This window comes from Nipponia nippon, unplaced genomic scaffold (genome assembly GCF_047370975.1).
Source record: "Nipponia nippon isolate SJK-2023a ecotype South Korea unplaced genomic scaffold, ASM4737097v1 scaffold_2, whole genome shotgun sequence".
NCBI lineage: Eukaryota > Metazoa > Chordata > Aves > Pelecaniformes > Threskiornithidae > Nipponia > Nipponia nippon.
The window spans coordinates 120,275,887-120,290,229 of NW_028262336.1; positions in this window are offsets into that span (position 1 = coordinate 120,275,887).

Genomic DNA, 14,343 nt, shown 5'->3' on the forward strand with positions numbered 1-14,343 from the left:
TGTATTTGTTTCCAAACGAATAGTGAACAGACTGCAGATACTATAAATATTCTGTGTAGTTACTTAATAAACGCAAATGGCTGTAAATAAAAAGGACCTTCCTGAATTAGTGAGTAAATAATAATTGCTCAAAGCCTTTTTGCCCCAGCAGACTTCAATTACAACTGCACAGCATGTCAGAAAACATTTAATTACCCTCCAGAGGGCTCTGTAATTCTGCTTATAATGACTACCTTCCAGAGGGCTCTGTAATTCTGCTTATAATGACTACACCTCCCTATTACTCCTGTGTAAAAATTATCCCTCTGATAAGATTTGTTTTTGTTTTGCTGCTGTTTTTGATTAAAGGAAACAAACAGCTCTAGGAGAGGTCTTGCTGCCTGTCCGTCAGTCCCTCCTGCCCACCAGAAAAATTTGCCATTGCTTAGCTCCTTGTTTTCAGGGCTGGGTATGGTGCTGACACTTTGGTGGGATCAGATCTGACATCAGCTGAAGTCACTAGCAATAGGGTTCAGTTCCAAATTAAGGCATCAGAATGAAAATTTTCATATATGAGCCAAGTGTCTAAGCTCACATCTATGCGAGATCCACTCATAAACCCACGGAGCACTGAAAGCAAATTGGCTGACCAGACATGAGGGGCCCAATTGCTCAACCTATGCAAAGGCATTTTAAATTACCTGAAATGCCCTAGGGTTTCTCCAGGAATGTACACATTTCCCACAGGTCCTTTGTCATACATGTCTTAGAATATAGCCTCAGATATCTCAGGTTATTCAAAACAGCATTAAATACCTATTTTTAGGCAACTGGATGATATCTTGGTTATCTACTGTAGGGTGAGCTGAACTGCTGTACAGATTCCTCTGTGTGATAAGACCCTGGACACCTAGATCACATGCAGATATCTACATAAACCCCCCTAAACTGAGGTGTCTTAAGATATCTTTCCCTTTCCATAGAGAGTAATAATTTTGCTTCAGGCCTTTGTAGCTAGAGAGGACCTATGCTATGAAACTGGTATGAGAAGCAAGACAGGTTATATGTGGTTTTAACTTATTGCAGTTGGACTTGTCCATCAGCACGTCAGTGGCTGAAAAATACCAGTATTGCTTTGAATAATCACCCTAACCGTTGTCTGCTGGTGTATCTCCAGGTGAGCGTGTGTGGTGATAGAGGCTGTGCCGCACAGGGGGTGATTTCCAAGTCTTGTGGTATTGGAGCAAGTTGGCTTCAACGCTGAACACTTGGAAGTCGCCCTTTGGACTTCACAGGGGCTTGTAGAGAAGATTTCTCTCCCAGACGGGGTGAGCGCCATCCTCCTCCTCGAGAAAGGATTTTTATGGCACTAATTGCAAAGGGCAGGAGAGCACGGCCTGTAGCAAACTGCACCTATGTTTGGCAGAGATGAAGAAACCTATGAGTGACTAAGTAGGTGTTTTGGTAACGATGGGTTCAGCTCTCTTTCCTGATCATAGTAAACAGTACTTTAATCTGAAAGGAAACCTAGTCACCTTCGTGAAACTGATATATCATTTAGCCTGTGAAATACCTTCAGTTTAAGATTAAAGATGAGTATGTGTCTATGAGTTTAAAAACTGAAAATTAGGATGAAAGAAAAGAAGAAATAGGTTTGGTCCTACTGGATTTGTAGTGTTTGATTGTTATGGATTTCTACCAACATGATTCTAGAATTATCTATTTCCCTGGGGTTTCTACTCATCTGTGGAGGAAGACTGGACCTGATATTTCATACCAGGAGACTGTTAAGATGGAGGAGTGTAGGTGAACCAAAATCAAGCTAAAACCAGCGGACCTACTCACTGCATCTTGAGGACTGTCTAGAAACTCATCATGCAGCTTACAAATGTGGCCCTGTGGCAACTATGAGATGCCACTAGGAAATCTGTAGGACCCTAGATGCCTTGGTGTGCTTGGTAGCTTAATATACATGATAGGTGGCTTAATCCACTAGCAAAAAGACATAAACATGCTGTCTGGTGGACACACATATAACAGTTCCTTATACACAGGAACTACGCAAATCTAAAAGCACCTTGTGCTCATGGATACTCCAGAATCCAGTCTTTTGGATGAAGTATGTGTAGTAAGCATAACCATTGTGCCCTTGTAGCTGAGTCCTGAATATGGGGAGAAATGCAGAGTGTAGCTAAATCTTCCATACATCTCCTACTGTTCATTTCTGTTTCAGGAAAACAGATGAAATTTTGTGGATGCGCTGATTGAAGGAAAGGGTAAATAACAGAAGGAACTGGCAGCTGGTATTTTTTGTATTGTCTTTGAGCTCCTGAAGATTTTTACTTGATTCCACTCTGGTCAAAAGACTTCCTTCCCTTTTTACCATGACAGGATGAAATCCCTGGATGATTTTGCTTGCCTTTTATTCACTTAGCACTTATACTTGCAGCAGAACAGATGCCATATAGCAGCCATGTATGATTACCGCTACCCTAGTGAAAAAAAGAAATCTGTAGTGTGGAGACTCCCTCCTACACCAAAAGGCAGCATCACTATTACCAGTTTGGACTTACCTAGGTCTGAACACATATCTTGCATAAATACACCAACTGTACCAATAGATTACAATTACTTATACAGCATGGGATGAGGCTTCTAGCTTGTTTAGTAGCCGCATGGGGGATTTAAATGGTGTTTGCCAGGTGCCCTTCATAAACACTAAATGCAACCTGAGAACGGCTGGCCTCTATTTCAGTGTAGCTAATCAGTTAACAACTCAGCTGTGACCACAGGTATATTTTCTTCTGCTGAAACCCTTGTCTTCCTCTTTTCTTTATGCAACTATGGAGACTTCTTTGTGTATAATCTAGAGGAAATGTCATTCCAACATGAAAACCTTCATCATGATGTCTGGAAATCATGCAGCAGTTTAGAAGTTTGAGGTTTAGAAAATAACACATTAACAGTTAAATGAAGTGTAAAAATAATAGACTGCTGCTGAAGTTCGAAGTTGAGGATGTGAATTTTTTACAAAGGGCACTTGCATCTTCAAAGAAAGAATCGTGGGCTTTTGAAACTCATAAGGTAAATCTTGCAGCCCATGACAATTCAGTAAATATAAATGAAAAGGGCTATGGTGAAGAATTACAGGGGTTCCATAACAAGCTATGCAATAGTGACCTCGAATGAGGGCACCTGAAAAAGGTCTCTTAGGCTTAGTTTACTTGTTCTTTCAAAATAAGATAGTTTAACACTTGAGTTACCAGAGGATCCTCAGCCAAACCTGAAGCATTTGTCTCTGCATGGAGATAGCTATTATCCTTCCAGCAGCTAATGTCCCTGAAGAACCATAGGAAATTATTCAGCCCTTATTGCTGTCAGATCTCACATAGCAGAGGAGAAATATGAACGTTATGAACAATATTTTATCCTGCTTTCCTAAACACCACTTGGGTGCCTGCTGCTTCTTTTTATGGTGCTTGACACTGCAGATTAAGAGGTCTATCAGCATGTCTAAAGGCAAAAGAAGCCATACATTAAGCATGAGGTGATAAAAAACCTGCTTGCTGAGTGTTTTCTTTTAGGGGATTTTCAAAAATAATTTTTCTTCATTTTTAAATACTATGTGTTACAATTTATCCAATGAACATTATGAAGAAATTGCTTAAATGCAACAGACAAGTGAGCTGTCAGCCACTTGGAAACAAAGAATGTGTTAACTACTTATGGTCTAATAAGAGAGGATTATGCTTACCCTCCAAAAGCACACACACCTTTTATAATACAGAACTCCTAAAGAAATAACTAAGTTCTTAATACAAATAGCCCTATGAAATTTAAGGTACATATTGTTAATACCTATAATGTTTTCTAAAATATAAACAGGCAGTGATGTTTGGAGGAAGAATAAAATAAACTTTGTTTTTTACCTTCATGACTACAAATGTACTTCAGTGTCTTTGTGTTTCCAGTTGGAAAAAAAAAAAAGATTCTTTCCACATGCTTTTGTTGAGAGATAAAATAGGGTGAAATGTCATTTGTGTTACAGAACTGTTTATCCCTTTATCCCATTTCTGCCAGTGTAAGTGATCTTTTTATCCTAAATTCGAGAAAAAAAGATTACAGGATGGAGTGGGAAATTTCAGGTGAGATTTTTCCATGGTATGGGACAAGTTGAAGATGTAAAGTCAGACCTTCCAACACAGCTAGAATGACTTGATTTCTTAATTGTATCCCTCCTAAAGGCTCATGGTAGTTTTGCAACTGGATAAATAACAGTTTAATCCCATCCTGCTTGTCCTGAGTCTTTTATGGCATAACAACTCCAAGGAGCTTGTATGTCTATGTATGCTATTCTATGTCCACATATATCTGTAGCTGGTATTTATTAGTTATCCTTATGCATATGCTGCCACCATACCAAACTCTTGCAGCAGCTCTGTATGCTATATCTTCCTTCACCCACACATATGGGCAGTACAGGACCAAGTGGGAAAGACAGCTCCCCAAAAGATTCAAGTTTCTTTGAATCACATGGAACAAGGAACCACACGTTGTGTAGCCGTCCTCTCTTTGGCTGCTTCAGTGTGGCCCATAAATGCCTGAGGTTACAGAGTGCCTTTAGGGTTTTGGTGGGAGCAGAGCACAGGACCTTAGTGGAGCAAATCTAGGAAGCCAGAATTGAAAGCTGGCCGAACCGTTGAGTTCTCGCCCTTACCTTGGTCATGAGGAGGCCTTGTCTAAGCTAGGAATATTAACACTTGTAAGACATCAAACCAAGACTCTCTACTGTGAGTTTTCCATGGAGCCAAGAAAAATACTGCATGTTTTAGCTTTGCGTCATTAAACTATAAGGCATCCCATTCAAACTACTTATAAGAAATACAATCTAGAAAAAAAAGAAACAAAATACTCCCATTTTATTCTGATTGTTTCTAACACTTCTGGTTTTATTACTGATCTCATGATAGTTAGGTGTTTTCTTTAGTGTCCAGTCTCATGATACAAATGTCAGTGGCAGCACTAGAGCAGGAGGACGGTAAGTATTGCTGACATAGTCACTGAAGAATTCTGAGCCTACTTAACTACTTTCTGAGTAACCTGGTTTTGTAGACATCTGCTTGTCTCCCAGAGGAGGGTGTGAGAAGTTCATAGAGACTCCAAGATGGTGGCAGAAGTTGTTCAACAAGCAAATGTATCTTTTTGTAAAACAGCTAGAGAATGAGATGGGGCATAAAACTCCAGGATCTGTATACTTTTTCTCCAAATAAAAGGTACCTGAGGCCACTTAGTTCCTTTCACGTAATGCATTTAAAGGATGGTCTCTATATATGAGACATTGTCATGTTGTGTTTGGTTTTTTTTTTTATTTGTTCTCCACACAAACAAATCTGGGAAAAAACCCATATGCAGAATATGCTTTAATACAGATGACTTGAATGCCCTATCAATTTATGATATGCACCAGAGAGGGCTATTAGAGGCATTGTATTCACTTTTTGTATTGCCAGCTGAAAGCTGGGCATTGTAACCAATGGCCCAAGAGTATCCAGATCAATCACTACAGTAGCTTTTTGATAGTTCATATCTGCTAATTATATAAAATACCCTAAAATACTAAATGTCTGCTTGAAATTTAGCAGCAGAACAGGCTTTCATGGTGTTGCAGTGACAACCAATTTAAGACTTGTGCCACTTCAGAGCAAAGGGAAAAAATCTTCTGATGCACTATATTTGATGATGTAATGTTGCTTGAAATTCCTATTTCCTGCTGTGCTATTGTGTAAAGTGCTGGACTAAGTCTAATTAACCCTTGCAGGAATCTAGCCTATGAATACAAAATTTGCATTGATTTCCAATGACATAGCAATTAAAGCATGACAAAAAGGCTGCAGTTGATTAAAGACTGAATTAGGACTTACTATTCGAAAAGCATTGGGATCACTAGCTCTTGGCTTTATAAATTATCATATATAAACTAAGGCATGTGGGATTGCTGAATACATTACAACATGGAAAATCTATCTTGTATTTTTAAAATTATATATATTGCATATACTTCATATGAATATTTCCAGTTCCTTACCTTTTAAGCAAACTGAATGATAAAGGAAATAAAAAAAGGTTTGCAGCAGTTACTCTGGCTAAGAGCAACTTTTGACAAGGATGCTTTAACATTAAGAGACACACAACTGCTTGAACCAGGCTGATGAAATGGGCTTTCGGTGAAGTTCTGCTTGAGAGTGATGAAAAGTGCAGGATACGATAGCAACATTTTCAATGTCAAAAATGTCTTTTAGAAGTCCCTAGATTGGTACTGAAATATAAAACGAAAACACCCCAAAGCCTGATCTTTCTTTTTGATTGATTAATTTGTTCACAGAAAGATTTACTTCTCAACACGCTCTAGCATTTGATCAAAACGTCATTGTCAAGGAATGTTAGATGACTGGCCAATACAGTCTTTCCCCTACTGGGCTATGCATTCAGTTTGGATTATCAAGAATATCCTGTGCCACCTAACCCTTCTCACTACAGGAAGTCATACAAAATAGCGCCTACTTCTCCCCATCGCAATGTCAGGCTGCTGCAAATGGAATGGAAAGGGAAAGGCTTCTTCAGACTCTGGAGCACAGAGATTGGAATTGAATCTGTGCAATAATCTCCTTCACATGGTACATAGTCCAGGAGGGTGCAAGGTGAAGCGCAACAAGGAAGGTTTCTATAAATATATGGGTATTAAAAGGAAGGGTAAGGAGCGTGAGGGCCCATTCGTCAGTGAGGCATGGAACCTAGTGAGAAGCTACAAGGAAAAGTCTGAGGTACTCAATGTTTTTTTTGTCTCAGTTTTCAATGGTAAGGCTTGTCCTCAGGCATCTCAGGTCCCTGAGCCTTCTAGCAGGATGAGTGGGAGTAAACCAGTACCCACAGTAAAAGAAGAAAGAGTTAGGGATCACTTAATCCTCTTGTGCATACACAAGTCTATGGGACCAGAGGGGATGCACCTAAGGGTGTTGGGGGAGCTCGCTAATGACATTGTGATGCCACACTGCATCTTTTTTGAAATGTCATGACAACTGGGGAAGCTCCTCATAACTGGAAAAAGGCAAACATCGCACCATCTTTAAGAAGGGCAAGAAGGGGGATCCAGGGCACTAGGCTGGTCAGTCTCACCTCAGTCTCCAGGAAGGTGATGGGGCAAATTCACTCAGAAGTAATTTCTAAATGCATGAGAGACAAGAAGATAACTGAGAACAGCCAGCACAGGTTTACCAAGTGGAAATCATGTCTGACCATCCTCATTGCTTTCTATGATGAGGTGACTGGTGCTATGGCCAAGGGAGGGCAGTAGATGTTGGACACCTTGATTTTAGCAAGGCCTTTGACACAATCTCCCATAATCTCCTTATCATTGAATTTGTAACATAAGGACAGAAAGATGGGTGGAGAATTGGTTCAGCTGGTGGACCTGAGCAGCTGTGATCAGTGGTGCAAAGTCCAGCTAATGGTCAGTAACTAATGGGGTCCCTCAGGGGTCAATAATGGGACCAATGCTGCTTGAAGTCTTTAGTAACAACTCAGATGATGGGACAGAGTGCATCCTTAACAAGTTTGTGGACAACAGCAAATTGGAGAAAACAGTCAATATCCTGAAGGGCAGGATTGCTACTCAGGAGGACCTGGACAGGCTGAAGAAATGGGTTGCAAGGAACAACATGAAGTTCAGTAAGAGCAAGATATTGCATGCAGGATAGAATAACATCATGTAACACTACAGGCTGTGGCCCACCCATCTAGGAGGCAGCTCTGCAGAAAAGGACATGAGGGTACTTGTGGACAAGAAGTTGACCATGAGCCAGCAGCAGGTGCTTGCAGTAGAGGGCTGCATTAGGAAAAGAGCCACCAGCAGGTCAAGGGAAGTGATCCTTCCACTTTATTCAGTGCTTTTAAGACCATGTCTGGAGTACTGTGTCCTGTTCTGGGCTCACCAGTGCAAGATAAGTATTGGTATACTGGAGTGAGTCCAGCAGAGGCCACCAAGCTGGTCAAGGGCCTGGAACACAGACCATATGAGGAAAGGCTGAGAAAGCTGGATTTGTTCAGCTTGGAGAAGAGAAGCTGAAGGCAGACCTTACTGCTGTCTACAAGTACCTGATCAGAAGATAATAGAGCTAGAGTCTTCTTGAAGGTGCATAGTGATAGAATGGGAGGCAATGAGAGCACCTTGCAATATGGGAAATTCCAAATACATATTAGGGGAAAAAAAAAATGCCATGAGGGTAATCAAATAGTGGTGTAGGATGTCCAGAGAGGTTGTGTAGTCTCCATCCTTGGAGGTATTCAAAGTTGACTGAGCACAGTCCTGAACAAGCTGATCTATTTAGATCTGTTTTGAGCAGGGGATTGGACAAGATGAGCTCTGGAGGTCCCTCCCAGCCTAAGCTATGGTTCTGGGATTCTGAGAGTATTACTGAGATTGTGAGGGAAAATTTACAGCTACTCATATACTGATTACCACACAGATATGAACGTTTCAAGCCAGAGGTAGTCTTTATTTTAAAATCTCTTAAAAATGACTGAGAGAGTTTTTTTTCTTTTTGGTAATAGTTGTTCAAAACCAGAAAAAGTACTGACATTGAAAGCAACAGGCTGTGAGAGAGGTTGTTCTTCCTGGTAAAGCTTTTTTTGTCAGTTGTAGAGACAGCTTAAGACTCCTCAGCCATGTAAGCAAATTGTTCTTAAGATTGGGGAAACAAGGTTGGACCAAGCTGCTCCTGACATGAAAAAGGGAGCAGCACAAGAAAGAGGTACAAATGCAATGCAGTGAAGAACCAAAAAATAGAGCCCTGGAAATCTGTTGTCAGCAGAGGATGAGAAGGAGGAGACAGTGACAGTATCTGCTAGAAAACATATTAACAACAGCTGTGGTCTTATCATAAACCAGCCTGGACAGCAGCAGCTGCAGCAAAAGCTTGGATTTCCAGAGTCCTTCCTGAGCCTGGCGTATTAATGTACTTCTTTTGTGTTCACAGTAATCAGGTAAGCTCTGTTTTGTGGACAAAATAAGAAGCACTGAAATTCTCCATGTCTGGAGATCGTTGTGCAATCTTCCACATTTTGCTCGCATGTTATGCCATGTGTATCTTCAGTGTCTTATGGGGACTGCCAAAAATTAGGAATTGCAAAGTGCACGTTTCTACAGTAGAGTATTTTTTGCCTTGGAATGGGATAATATTATTTTATTTTTTTGAATTTTGCAAAGCCTTTTGGATTTTTTTCCAGAATGAAATGGTTACATTCACACATGCAAACAGGTGATCTGTCGCAAGGTTTCTCTGTGAAGCAATTTAAAATTATGGTCACGTGGCTTGCTTTCACAGGCTTTTTGTTGTTGCTGTTGTTCTTTTTTCTTTTCTAAGGACAAAACCTCACTGTTCATTAATTTGTAATTAAAAAAACACAGCTGGCATCAATGGACCTGCCTATAATGTCATTGCCTATAATTTCAGTTGGCATGCATTTAGTTGATTTTATCACATGACTGTAGATAGAAGGGAACCTCATTAAGTTTACAGAAGAGTAAAATTAGTTGGTATGTATTTCAGACATAAAATACGATTTTTAAAATGCTGTTACCATGGCCAGCTCTTCTTTATTCTCCCAAACAATGATTCTTTATACAGCAATTTCAAGGCTTCATTCTGCATCCATTGAGTTATTTGAAGTTTTGCCTGCACAATGACGTGAGATTAACTTGTTCTGTGAGTGGACACCAACAATATTCCATAGGACCTTCCCAGCTGTGCCCAAGGACTAAAGCCTTCAGGGCTGAACACAAGAGTCTCTATGGTTAGTGAATCTGACAGTCCCACCTCTGTGACCAGGTCCAGTGGGAGACACAGTGGGTCATGTTCTTTGCAGTTTCAACCTCCAACTCCAGTTGTTAAATTCAGAGTATCTGTTTTTTGACAATGTATTTAATGTGGTTTTTACCCCAGAGTAAATTTATGCCACAAAAATATTTCTGAAAATACAGACGTAAAAAATGTTTTCAGCCGTTTTTTTCTTACTACAGCTTGAGGTGCTACTAACAAGAGGATGAACAGGAATCAGTTATGTGTTCTACAACTGACATCCATAGCGGTCTCTTTGCATGCTCATTATAACTTGAGGCAAAATATTGATTTATTATTATAGACCAGGTGCGCAAGATCCAGTTAAAATAGCAACATATCAATAGATGACTGAAAATAAATTGTCTTCCACATTTTCCATTGAATCTGTAAATTCTTTTAAATGCAAGAATTTTTTCAGATGACCAAAATTGCGTTATATACATATTAAGAAATATATACACTCTTCCATAGATATTTATTCATTGTGAAATTCCCAGACTTGTGCCGTTAAAAATACAATTGTGAAATAAAAGTAACCATCTTTTATCTAAATGTGTTCTTAAAGGAAGAAGTGGAGAGACAGAAGTGCATTTCTGCCCCTGAGAATGAGCCAGACAGAATTATTCTATTCAGTCAATAATTTGGTGTAAAAACCTGATCTCACTGAAGTCAACAGTAATAGGATTGAATCCTTAGTTTTAATTCTTCCTTGAGAGTGAAATTTTCACTTGCACGGAGAGACAGGATAAGGCTAATGCATTGCTTCAGCCTCATTTAGACTTTACCATACCTCCACTTCCCTCTTTACTGAAACAGAATTTACAGATCGTCTTCACCCATCTACATAAGTGTAAGCTTTTTTCTAATCAGAGTTCTATTCTAAGAACAACTCTAGAATACATTCATTTCTTTTAATAAACAGAAAACACAACATTTTTTAATCAAGATAACATTAAATGCTTGAAAACACTCCAAATTTTCTGGAAACAGACTTTTTCCCTGAGGCCCTAGTTTTGCCTTCACTAGTTACCTTGTGCAGAACACAAAGTCTACTTGACTTTCTTCCTCCTTTTTCTTAAAGTGTCTATATCTTATATGCTGGTATAAATACTTTTATATAACAGAAATAGTAATTTCCTCAAAGATGCATAAATCTGTACAGAGCTCATATGTTCTTCCTGAGTATACTTTCAAATCGAGTTATAACCATATAACCTATCTTGATGGTTAGTTACATTTTAAATTGCACTTATAATTTTTTCTTCAAATTTAAATCGAGGGAAAATGGATTTTGAATTGTAATAAGAGAGGGAGAAAATTAATTTAAGGCTTTTGATGTAGGTAGATGGATACATTACTTTGTGGAAAAATAAAATATTGCTACATAAAGAAGTTTCACCATGCAAGAGCTGCATTTAGTCATCTAAATTAATATGAATTTTATGAATTTGATTGATTTCCAGGTCAACGCAAATGCAATGGTTTGTAATAATACTTGGTATAAAAACTTACTTTAACAGACATGACTTATTTTCCGTACATCAGGACTTAATAAGTAACAGTACCTGGCACACTAACTTGCTCCATTGGCTTTGCAGACACCATGCAGAGCAGAATCCCATTTAGAAAATGTGGTGGTGGTAGAATCCACACCTAATAATTTAGCACTGTTCCAAAAATTTTCCATCATTTTTGAGGAAGGATCACATTTTGAAACACTTCTTTCTTTGAACAATGCACTACTGTGTTCAAGTACTGTGTTCAGCTCTGGGGTCCCCAGCATAAGAAAGACCTGCTGGAGCAGGTCCAGAGGAGGGCCACAAAGATGACCAGAGGGATGGAGCACCTCCTCTATGAGGACAGGTTGAGAGAATTGGGGTTGTTCAGCCTGGAGAAGAGAAGGCACTGAGGAGACCTTATAGCAGCCTTCCACTAACTTACAGGAACCTACAGGAAAGATGGGGAGGGACTCTTTATCAGGGAGTGTAGTGACAGAACAAGGGGTAATGGCTTTAAACTGAAAGAGGGTAGATTTAGATTAGACATTAGGAAGAAATTCGTTACTGTGAGGGTGGTGAGACAGTGGCACAGGTTGCCCAGAGAAGTTGTTGATGCCCCATCCCTGGAAGTGCTCAAGGCCAGGTTGGATGGGGCTCTGAGCAACCTGGTCTAGTGGAAGGTGTCCCTGCCCATGGCAGCGGGGGTTGGAATTAGATGATCTTTAAGGTCCCTTCCAACCCAAACCGTTCTATGATTCTACGTTTTTACTCTATTACTCATGTGAGCTTCATTTAGGATAGTTGAGGAGGTACCAGCACAAGGATTTTTAGAAGTGATCTTTAATTTTTAAAGTGCAGAGATAATTTGTTAAATGACTTCATAAAAATTTCAAATCTTCTTCCCATGAGTATGCAGAATAATAGCTGCTCACTTTTATGGCCAAGCAAGTGGTAACAATGTTTAGATTTGTTTTATGTAGCTAAAACAATAATGGGAATTTGATCCAAATTCTGGACTCTATTCTGACTCATGTCAGCAAGTAATAAACCAAAGTCAATCAATTTACTTCTAATACTAGTTCATCTACAAGTCAGGCAACAAATTTTGACTTTCAAGTCACAATTTTGAGTACTCATAGAAGTCAGAAAAAGCAGGATTGTCAATGAAGCAAACTTGATGTCCTTTCCTGCAAGTTTCCCAGACTCTTGAAACTCCTTATTTACTCTGGGGGAAGTTTCACATGTAGACATACATGTGTATTAGTACTGTGTTCAGTACCTTGGTGTGGAAGTCACAAGGAAAGACAATACATATCAAAACTGTCAGACTTACTTACAAAATTATGTTCCAAGTACAACCTACATATTGATAATTGCTACTTTTAGCTACAATATTTTTATTATCTACCACCAGATTAAATTTGTCCCATCTCTTTCTTACCCCTATTCACAAAGTTTTCAGCTTTCATCAGGCTACTACTCAATGAGTCCTGAGGTACTGAACTTCAGAGATTATCAGAATTTATCTGAAGAATATGAAAGAAGCTAGAAGAATCATCACATTTGTTACTTTGCTGTACTTTACATAGACTTGGCAAGCAAATAAAACATTTAAAATACTGTGGTACTTGATGTTTTTCTAGAAGTACAACAACATAAGAGTGATGTTTAATATGTCTTTATGGCTTTGGGAGCAGCATATTGGCTGTACAAATTAACATTACTACAGAAATATTTTTTATAATAGCCAGGTCAGGAAACCCAAATTGGAAAGTAACAGCAACCTGAATTCCTCCTTTTCCTATTTCAACACCTGACATGGATTTACCTCTCCCCTGAACAGCGCTGCTAAGTAATGTGCATTTCAGGTCTAATGATAAAATAACTTCATTGACTGTGTGTTTGCACACAGATCCCTAATCTGATTTAGAGATAATGAAAACCACATTGTGTAAATTAGTATGATGCTGCGGGGTATAACCCAGATTGTAATCTGATCTGTACAGTCACTGTTACAATGTGCTACCTGAAAAAGAAGAAATCCAGTTTGAATTTGAGCTGAGTTTGAAAAGAAAACAGAAAGTCATCCTTGATGACTTGAATAGTCATAATAGATCATCTGTCTTTGCCTGAAATGTGTCTACATGAGCTGCTTGATCTCTGTTACAGTCAATGAAGTCAGTGAGTTCTGTCAATCAGTTCCCGTAACTAATAAAGATGCCTATTTCAAGATAAAATTAATAATTTCCTAAACCTCCATGGACTACAGTGAGAATTTAGAAAAAAAATCGTGTGCAAAAACCTACACTGGAGACATCCCAAATTAGGCAAGAGAAATCCCAGACTAGCTATTCAAAGTGAGATGTTTGAACCAGCAATCAAATCTCCTAAAGTCTGTGAAAGGAGATCAGCACCTCCACAAAGCAATTAATCCTATCCTTGGATTCGTGTTTATATCTCCACTACAGGAAACCTTGAAGGTTGTCTTAGATTAGACACCAGCAGTGGATTTTGTTCAAGATTAGATGTAGACATGTAAGGCAAGTATCTCAGCTACCATTATAGTCAAAAGGGCTGCTTCTTTTGGTCTAGCGTTATTTGAGATGATCTAGGATATCCTGCCTGGTGTCCAGCTGCCACTCCAGCCGACCACAGGTCATATGCCATAATTTCCAGCCTCTTGCAAATGTGTAAGGTGTGCTAAAGTGCATCAAATGTTATTGGATGTATATATTTAGGTGAAAAAATGGAGCACAATGAATATTCAATCCCTTCTAAAGGAAGAATATTGTGTAAAGTAAATGTGTAAGAAATCAACCATTTGTATTATGTTATCTACCATAAAATCAACCACAGAAGATGAACATAGTAAATACACTGTATTCCTAATCTCAACGTATGTAAGTATGAAAAACCTGTGAGGAAAGGCTCTAATGTTAATATTTGCTTTTACACAAGCATTCTTCTCT